Raw genomic sequence first — 10,418 nt, 5'->3', positions numbered from 1 at the left:
TTGGAGGATATGGATAGTGCCAACAGTTGACCTGTCTCTCTGTTATAAAAAGCTTTTAAATAAAACATTTAAAATGCCACATTCTCTAGATCTCTGAGCATTTGAGGGCTGTCTATCTGTTTAGTATATCTCAGTAGACAAAATTTGTCTTTAGTTACTTGCCTTAAGCACATAGGTGGCTAGGTGAGCCTTTATCCCCATAATTAATTAATCTGTACTTAGTATGGCTTTAATGACATTAGAGCAGGATCTGTCTAGAGAACTGGATTGAATCTGAGAAGTTGTGGAGGGATGTTTTACTCAGAGCCCTCCAGTCTGACTGTACTGGAGACTTAGCACAGTTGAATTTAAGTTGCATATAGAGTTAGCTTACATTTTGAAACAGTAGCTACATGTACACATACTTACAGAGATATTAAGTTGGACTGGGTAAAAGTAAGAAGAAAGAACTTGAGTGTGACCTCTGATTTGTACATGTAGCAAACAGACAGGACATTTAAAGATACAGAGTAGACTTAAAACTGCCAGGGACAAGAAAGCAGATCTGCTGCAGAAGAAACAGGCAGGGTTTTTGCTGAAATGTGTGCCCTACCAAGCCCTGGAAAGGCACGACATTCTGCAAACAAGCCATGTGCAACAGAGCCAGTGAAAGAAATTAGAGACAAAGAAATAAAAGGGAAAAGTAAATGAATTATGTCTGGCAGCAACTGGCTAGACTGTCCTTCTGCCTAGACAGCCGGTGCACGGAAGGGATGAACCACGCGGGGTGAGTCTAGGCCACATGGCTAAGATAGCGGCCTCCATAAACAGGTTCCCATTGGGCAGGAAAATTCTCAGAGTGTCCTGAGCAGACGCTGTCCCAGGCCAGCCCACTATGAGCTGCTGGCATCTGCACGGAGAAGAAACACGTAGAAGGGCAGCAGCAGAGACAGGACAAACAGGAGAGTGAGACATTAGAACAGGAGCAGAAGACGTCTAGTGGAACTGAGTGTTCCCAGCCAGAGGAGGATCCAGCCCTGCCTGAGAAAGGCTGTGGGAGCTGGCAGGATGCCTTGCGGCAGGTGAGAGAGTTTTAGCATGCCAGGAAGATGAGGAAAACAGACAAGTTTAAGGAAAGAGAGTGGACACGAAATTTACTCTGAACAGGAGAGACAGACAAAGGCCAGGTGGTGTTGGAAGGCCCCTTGCACTGACAAACCTGGGGTGGGGCAGGTGAGCATGAATGGGGGGCCCCAGTCTGGCTCATTGACCAATCCATACAGGGGCTGAAGTCCGGAGTGGGGCAGGCAGGTGGAGAAACGCTTGGGTCCTGGGGCCCTCCCTGCCCTTTGATCCCAGGCCATTCGTGACCTTGGAGCCCTGCAATTGGGGGATGGCACACTGGCCAGGTTGGGCTCCTCAATAGGCAGCATGCTTCGGCTGCTCACGTCCAGTTGTGCCTGGGATCCGGGGTGGCCACGAGACATCCCTCTGTGGGGCTCCTCTCTCCTGGGAGCCCCAGGATCTGCCAGGCTTCCGATGCCTCAGCCGCCCCGTGTCACCAGTCCTCCAGCTCGGAGTCACTGGTACAGCTGGTGGGCATCTGCTCTATGATGCACCTGCCCTTGCCGCCCTCCCCTGCAGGGCTGGATGTTGCCTTTAATGGTGTGCCTCTGGACACTGGGACCTCCAACCGGCCTGGGGCAAGATTTAGACCCCAATGCATCCAGTAGGAATCCGGTGATACTGGGGGCTGTCAATCCCAGTATGGGAGCCCTCCCCTTGCAGTCTCTCAGGGTTGCAGATCTAGACAATGTGAATGTCAATCTTTACAACCTCCAGGACAGCTGCCGGCTAATTCGAGAGGTCTATCAGAACGTTGTAGCAGCTGGCTGCATTCCTCTGAGCTTGGATGGAGACCACACAATCACATATCCCATACTGCAAGCGGTGGCAGAAAAGCGTGGATCTGTGTGTCTAGTGCATGTGGGTGCCCACACCATCACAGCTGACAGAACTCTGGGGAAGAAGGTCTATCATAGGACAGCTTTCCGCTGATGGACGAGGGACTGCTGGACCAGAAACGAGTGGTGCAGACGGGCATCCAGGGCTCTTCTGTGACCTTGGATCCCTACTGATACAGTAGGAGCCAGGGTTTCTGTGTGATCCTGGCTGGAGACTGCTGGATAAAGTCATTGGTTCCCCTGATGGCAGAGATCAGGCAACAAATGGAGGGTAAGCCTCTTTATATCAGTTTTGGCATAGATGCATCGGATCCTGCCTATCCCCCAGGAACAGGGGCACCAGAAGTTGCTGGGCTGACACCTAGTCAGGCCCTGGAGATCATCCGGGGCTGCCAAGGCCTGAATGTGGTGGGCTTTGATCTTATGGAAGTTTCCCCACCATACGATCTCTCAGGCAACACGGCCCTCCTGGCAGCTAACCTGATGTTTGAGATGCTGTGTGCTCTCCCCAAAGTGACAACTGTCTGAGTCTGTGTTCAAGACAAAACAGACTGAAAGGCTCAGGCATTAATGGCTGACCTTTAAGAGACAGACCCCGCCCCCTGACAACCGGTGGGGCATGCACACTGACGAGCCACGTCATCACCACTTCATGCAGGTTACGCATTACGGACCTGCGTGGGGATTATGAGCATGCATGAAGCCTCAGTGCGCATGCCTGGCTTTCCCTTTAAAGCTCGAACCTCTCTCTCTCTCTCTCTCTCTCTCTCTCTCTCTCTCTCTCTCTCTCTCGAGGGGTAGAGATGAAAGATGGAACAGAGATGGAAGAGAGAGGGGTTGGGAGGTGCTGGCTTAAACGGGGAGCTCTCTCTCTCTCCCCTCCCCTCTCCTCCTCTCTCTCCTCTCTCTCTCCTCTCCTCCCCCCTCTCTCCTCTCTCCCTCTCTCCTCTCTCTCCTCTCTCTCTCTCTCTCTCTCTCTCTCTCTCTCTCTCTCTCTCTCCTCTCTCCTCCTTCCTCTCCCTCCCCTTCTCCCTCTCCCCTTCCTTCTCCCCCTCTCCCTCCCTCTCCTCTTGTCTTTCTGGTTGATCCACCACCCTTCTTTCCTCTCTCCTCTCTGCTCTGTTCTTGTCTCCTCTCCTCCCGCCTGTAATAAACGCGCCCTCCACGGTTCATGTTCCATTGCGCCGGCACATGTTCCATCTTGCAGCGTCTATTTTTATATTTTTAAACTTAAACAAAAGAACAACACAGACTGTCATGACAAAGCCTCAGGGAGTTTTGAGCAAGTAGCCAAGGACTAAAGAAAGCTTTCTGTGAAGTGTCACCACTGGCTGCAAATGAGGACAATTCAGGGCCTTAGCCCAAACAGCTCGTGTTTCTTTCCTTTTTAACATTAAAACATTTATTTAATTTAAAAGAGAAAGGAAAGAGAATGTTTAGCAGAGAGGTAGAAGAAAGCTTGGATATATGGTAACTCCTTCCATTTAACTGTCCACTGGCAATAATTGGAAAGGCGCTGTAAAATATCAGTATCTAAGGAGCTGTTAAGCAGCCAATTTGACTTATTATCTCCTAGTGGATGGGCTTATTTTGTTCATTTTCTTCCCATGGGTGAGGCCGAAAATGGCACAGGTCACTCTTGCAGCTCGTCAGCTCAAAAGTGAGGGCCAAGGGCAAAGCCCTTGGACCCTGTAGTCCAAGAGTAGGCTGTAATTTGTAACCGCCTAAGGCATGAAGCCAAAAGTGGAATCACAGATCAATGAGGTTGGTGCTAGACCTTGCCTGTGGGGAGTTACCAGAGGTGATGGTCAGCAAGAGGGATCAACCGTGGCCTTGAAGGCTGGTGTTCCAAGAACACCAGAAAGGTGCGGGATGATCAGCAGTCATGCCTACGGGTCCAAGGAAACATTTACACAGACCAGGAGAAAGGGTACTGTAACAAATCGTAGCCGGTGTTGTGCAGGGGTGTCAGCAGACTGGTAGGTGGAAAGTGGGCTGTCGGTTTCAGGGTCAGCGTCTCTGAGTGTCTCTGGCTGCCCCTTGCCAGCTGTAGGCGGCAGGAGAAATTATGGAGAGAGCCTGAGCAAGTATCTGCACCAAACAGAGGGGTAGAACAAAGAGAGGGGTAGAGATGAAAGATGGAACAGAGATGAAAGAGAGAGGGGTTGGGAGGTGCTGGCTTAAACGGGGAGCTTGCACATGTGTACAGAGTCCTTACGCATCCATGTAACGAATGACGTAGCCACACAACGCAGGGCCCTTTGAGCCATCTAAGTATTTGCCTGAGTGCCCGTGTGTGTACCCTGCCAGTTTTCAGGGGGCGGGGTCAGCATAATGCCAGGATACCAACAGAATGTCCTCACTCAAAGTGAATACCAGACATAAAGAAGAGTATAACCAGCCTACAACCCACAATCCCAGAGAAGCTAGATCCCTCTTCCAGAAACAGATGGAAGCAGATGGGCCAAGCTCCTGGAGTAAAATTGAAGTGAGGGAGGAATGATAGATAATATGAACAAAGGAGTCAAGACCATGATGGGGAAACCCACAGAATCAGCTGATTCGAGCTAGTGAGAGATCACTGAGTCCACACTGTCAACTGAGGAACCGACATAGGATTGAACTCCTAGTAACAGGTGACAATGGTGTGGCTTGGGCAGTATATGAGGCCACTGGCAGTGGGACCAAGATCTAACTATAAAGCACAAACTGACTTTGTGGAGTCTGTTCTGTATGGAGAGATACCTTGCTCAGCCTAGACATAGGAGGGTGTACCTTGGTCCTGCCTTAAAGAGATGACAGGATAGACTTGGATGACATCCTAGCAGAGGCCTTACCCTCTCTGAATAGCAGGTCAGAGGTGGGATGGGGGGAAGGAGGGGCGAGTGGGAGGAGAGGAGGGAGGGGGAACTGGGACTGGAATGTAAAAAATAAATATAAAAAACTTATTTGCTCAGTGTATATTTGTACACATGTCATGGCACATATGTGAAGGGCAGAGAACAACTCTGTGGAAGCAGTTATCTTTTTCCACTTTATGTGGGTTCCGGTGACTGAACTCAGGCTGTCAGACACGTGTGGCAAGTGCTCTGCCCACTGGGCCCTCTCACTGGCCCAAATCCCTGCTTGTTAGATTTTGACTTCTATTTCTTCCTTCTCAGCATTGTGCTGCATTGAGGTTGTGTGGGGGTGTGTATGCACACGTGTGTGTGCGTGTGGAGTCTAGAGGTTGGTGTTGGATGTAGTTTTGCCTTCCACCTTACTTTTTGAGGCAGTCTCTCACTAGCCTTGTAGCCTGGACTGGCTAGCCAGCTAGCCCAAGGCATCTGCCGGTCTACATAACTCCTTTGCTGGAGTCACCGTGTACGCTGCCACACTCATTTTTTTATGTGGGTGCTGGGAATCAGATCCCAAGTTCTCATGCTTGTGAGGGTGGTGCTTCACCAACTGAACTGGCCTTATCTCCCCACTCCCTGCAAAACGGTTTTGATTTGTGGTAATCCATGTAGACTATGCTCCTCCCACCTCAGCCCCTATATGAGTACTCACATAAAAACCATCTGTCCTTCACTCTGTTGTTGCTCCTCTCTGTTGTTATCTAGAACTTTCTTTGCAACATACTGTAAATATTCATCAAAGAGTCACTGCATTTTAAAAGCCTGCTGTTTTGAGTCTACCGGACAGAAGAAGGAAAAAAAAAAAACCCTGAATATATTACATTCTTGTTGAATAAGAATTAAAAAGTTGAGAAAAAACAGCTTTGGAAGGTGTCCCCACACACTTGAGGGTGAGTTCATAGCAGCTATTTGTATAGCTCAGACTGAGTCACACAGCCATAGGACACTGACATCTACTATATGACGTCAGGTAAGAGCTGCTAAAAGATGCCAGGTCACCTTGTTCCCAGAGATATTTCTTGTTTTGCCCTGTCTGCCCTTGGTTTTTAATCAGCCTTCCAGAAAGTAAAATATGCCATCTCCCCAGGCCCTTACCTTGCTCCAATCTCTGCTGTGATTGTCCCTTGCTTGTCTGTCAGGGATGTGTCAAAGATGGGTTGACATTTGAGACAATCATGCCTCAGAATCAAGGAGAGCTTGTAACAGGCTGGCTGGGATGCCTGGAGTGGATGCTGGCAGTCTGCAGTTTTTAACTAGCTTCTATGTGTTTCTGATGCTGTCCATCTGGGCCTATCGTCAGCAAAGCCACAGAGTTTCTTTGCTAAAGGGAGAGAGAATGCTGGCAAAGGGGCTGGGAGAATGTATATACATACATACATACATACATACATACATACATACATACATACATACATATTCTCTCTATATGTATATATATATATATAGAGAGAGAGTGTGTGTGTGTTTAAGAAAGCTGAATTAGAAACTATAGAAATAATCTTTAAAGTAATTAAAATTTATTGTTTCCTCTTATCCTGTCTGTGTGTCTATGTTTCAATAATTTGAGTGTGGGGGTCAGAGAAGAGTTGGTTCTCTTCTATCTTGGTGTTGAATTTAGGTCATGAGGCTGGAGTGGTAAGTGCCTTTACCAGAAGCCATCTTGCCAGCAGCGATAGGCTTTGAGCTGTTCAAATCAAGGTGTCATTCTTGGGAGACAGGGTTGCCTCAATGTGGTTTTTCAGTGAAGGATTAGGAAACAGCTATCCCAATGGTTCTCGGTGTATTGTCACTAGACCAGAAGCAGTAGCATTATTTGGGAAGCTGTTAGCAAAGGGAATCCTAAGGCAGAGGTTTCTATATCAGAAACCATGGCCTGTTGTCAGCCACCTGTACCTGACAGGCCAAAGCTGGAGAGCTAGTGACCAAGCCAGTGATAGGTTCTATCTGCTCTAGGGTATAGGAGGTAAACTGAGGACCTCAGTTGATGACAAAGGTGTCGCCTGGTACAGAAACAGGTGGGAACACATAACATAAAAAAGTGTTGAGATTATATTACAAATATATAATGGAAACATTGCAATGTGCTTAAATGCAGACAGGAATGCTGTACCCAGTGCCCCCTCAATCCAAACACTCAGCAGCTGTCTGGCTGTGGTCCCAATACTTTCAAGCAGGTATAGGAACATGTTAGGATAAACCAATGTTCAACCTTTTAAAAGGGAATTTTTCATTTACATCTGCTCATTTACTCATTCAGACATTTACTGAACACCAACTTCCTGCCAATCTATGAGCTATGGTACATGGCAATCAAAAATACAAAGTTAAAATCAGGTCTGGTGGCACAGGCCTGAGTACCAGAATGCCAACACTCTGGAGGCAGCAACAGAGGGATAATGAGTTTAAAGACAGCCTGAATTATATGACAACCCCCCTCCCTCTGTGTGTGTGGGGGGGTGGTGGTGGCAAGCCATCTTACAACCTCATCCTTGATTCTTGATCTGAAGCCATAAGGGCTTCAGAAGGTCTGCAAAAGGCTAGATCTTGGAGACCCTTGAACACACAGAGCAGAGAACTCGGTAGCACCTCAGAACTTGTTAAAGAGAGCAAACCTAAGGCCTGCCTAGGAAGATGGAGTCAGACTCCCAGCCCCCCCAGGTGGCTACAGATGAGGCCTGAGGGGCAGCAAGGCATGCTGCTTTCTGGGCTGTGTAAGAATGGATCTTCTCTAGCCCCTTATTTTACAATCAAGCAAAGTAAATACCAAGTGCTAAGTGACTTACTAATTAGCTAAACAACTAATTAGAAGGCCATCTTCCAGCTCAAGGCAGGCAAATCCAGGTTCTTCTCTCTGCTCCATCACTCACAAGCAGCAAAGGTCAGAAGAAACGCAAACAACCGAAGCAACAGTTAGCTGTGCTTTCTTTCATTTGTACAGTCTGTCCTGCCCATATTCAATCCATATAAAATATTAACACCTTTTCAGAAAAGGAAACAGTATTTCCTTCATTCTTTCCTCCCCCACCTCTCCCCTTCTCTCTTCCTCTATCTTCCTTTCTTTTCTCTCCTCCCCTCCCCTGTTCTGAGACAGTCTCCTGGAGATCTGACTGAAATTCACCATGTAGCCCAGGCTGGTGATTCTTCCTGCCTTGGCCAGCTGAGTGTCAAGGTTATAGGCACAAGCTACTATGCTTGGCGCTTTTGTTTGTTTAATGACTAGTATGCTCCAAAATTATCACTGAAAACCAGCCTAATGCCTCCTAATTACTAGTAAAAAATAATAATCACAGTGGATATGGGAGGCTGAGGCAGGACGATTGAAAACTTGAAGTCAACATGGACAACTAAGAGAAGTACTGTCTCAAATAGAAAGATGAACTGGTGAGATGGCTCATTATGTAAGTCTCTTATTACCAAGTCTGATGGCTAAATTGATCCCATAGACCAACATGGTGAATGAAGAGACCCTACTCATGTGTCCCCTCCCCATAATTAAATAAATGTAAGAAAAAATGTAAGTAAAAGGGGTAGGGTGCTGGGTGTTGGTGGTGCTTACCTGTAAGACCAGCCTGGTCTACAGACTGAGTTCCCTCCTGGACAGGCCCCAAAGCTACAGAGAAATCTTGTCTTGAAAAACAAAACAAAAAAACCAACTAACCAAAAAAAGGGGTGGGATGGGGTTCTACCATGTAGCTCAATGGTAGAGCACCTGCCTAGAGTAAGCAGTCTGTGGGTTCAATTCCTAGCACGGGAAAAACAACAGCATTCCTGATTCATGAATTTAAGGAGGAAAGAGCTGGCCATTATTGGTGACAGAGCAATTATGTTAACATACTCATATACCAGAAAATAGTTGAACACAGAGAAGAGCAAAACAAGGTGTCAAGAAATCAACGAAAACTGCTGGGCATGGTGGCGCATACCTTTAATCCCAGCACTCTGGAGGCAGAGACAGGCAGATCTCTGTGAGTTCAAGGACAGCCAGAGCTGTTACACAGAGAAGCCTTGTCTAGAAAACAAAAACAAAAACAAAAAACCAAACCAAACAAACAAAAAGAAACCAAGGATAGAATGCATTACAAATTAACATTAACACTATCTATTTTAGACAAGGGCAGAATGGATGCTGTCAGGGGTCAATGTTATCATGGCTGCCCTTTACTGGGATGGACTAGCCTGGAAAGTGGTCTGAAGAAGGTTTTGTTGTGTTTCTTCATTTGATTACTGATAGAACACACATTTCTTTGTTTCCTAAATAAATAAGAACAAACTTTTGTGTATAAAAGCAAAAGTTATAACATAGCACACATAGAACAGAATGATTGTATCCATTTATACCAATGGTAACTATTCCCTTCTGTTTATGTTTTTGAAGAATACTGTGTTTACATGGTAAAATGTTTCAGAATACTATTAATAACAGAATATAGAATAGATGTAATTCTTAAAAAATCAAGCAAAACCATATTTACATATGCCTTTAATCCCTGAAGGCAGAGTAGGTTTCTGTTTACTGCTCTAGTTAAGTGAACCAGGGAGAGTGGGGTCTAAAAAAAAAAAATGAGATGTGTTAAAACAGTGATTCTCAATCCGTGAGTCTTGACCCCTTGGACATTTGAATGACACTTTCATAGAGGCCGCCTCAGACCATTGTGCATATTAGATATTTACATTACAATTCATGACAGTAGCTAAATTACAGCTTTAGAGAAGCAATGAAATAGTCTTATGTTGACAGGGGGAGGGAGTCTCCACAATATGAGGAACTGTTTTAAAGGGTTGCAGCATTATGAAGGTTGAGAACCACTGGACTAAAATCGCATGCAATAGCCAGTTTTATTCAGAGCACCACACAATTTATACTCTGAGGGTTAAGAAGAGTCACCAAGTAAAGTGTACAGTCACAAGGATGAGCAGCATGTGGAAAAACACATTTTTCCATAGAGGTACATGCATAACAACAGCAGAAATAAACTCAGTCCTATGCGCCCCACCCGGGAGGAGCATGAAAACACACTCCAAGACAGTTCTGTGTTTGGAAGACACTGAGGTCACGAGACTCTTGCCAATCACACGCACCAGACTTCTTACACTCCTCCATTCTTGGACTGTGTTCTAACAGGTCTCTGAGTTCAAGGCCAGAGCAGCTGATCTAGCAAGTTCCAGGGCAGACAGGGCTGTGTAGTGAGATCCTGCCTCAAACAATCACAGCAACAATAAGCAAAACAACCGTATTTATAAAAGTGTAGGAACATGTTTCTCCCCAAATGTATTCAACAATAAACATTAACTTTTACACTATGAAGATGCTGCTTCTTAGCATCTTCAAAAATTTCAAATAAGCATAAAGAAGTAAAACTCTGTGAGCTGCTTTATATGTGCTGGGAACCAAACCAGATCCTCTGTAAAAGTGTTAGGAATATGAAGCAAAGTGAATGTAGCAGTTGGTGGCACCATGGGGCAGGCTCCATGGTGGGTGAGAGACAGTGGCAGGTGAGGGATGGTTGACGGATGGGAAACAGAGACCTGGTTTATGTGCAAAATTTTATTGAGGGGGGAGGTAAAGGAATGGAGAAAG

General features: G+C 46.2%; 1 pseudogene; it reads left to right on the top strand.

Annotated features, from left to right (window-relative positions):
- The first annotated feature begins 1,410 nt into the window (after nt 1–1,410).
- Nucleotides 1,411–2,471, top strand: LOC100759536 (annotated as a pseudogene).
- The last annotated feature ends 7,947 nt before the right edge of the window (nt 2,472–10,418 follow it).

This window comes from Cricetulus griseus, chromosome 5 (genome assembly GCF_003668045.3).
Source record: "Cricetulus griseus strain 17A/GY chromosome 5, alternate assembly CriGri-PICRH-1.0, whole genome shotgun sequence".
In the NCBI taxonomy this organism is placed as follows: domain Eukaryota; kingdom Metazoa; phylum Chordata; class Mammalia; order Rodentia; family Cricetidae; genus Cricetulus; species Cricetulus griseus.
This window is presented reverse-complemented; position numbering and strand designations above follow the sequence as displayed.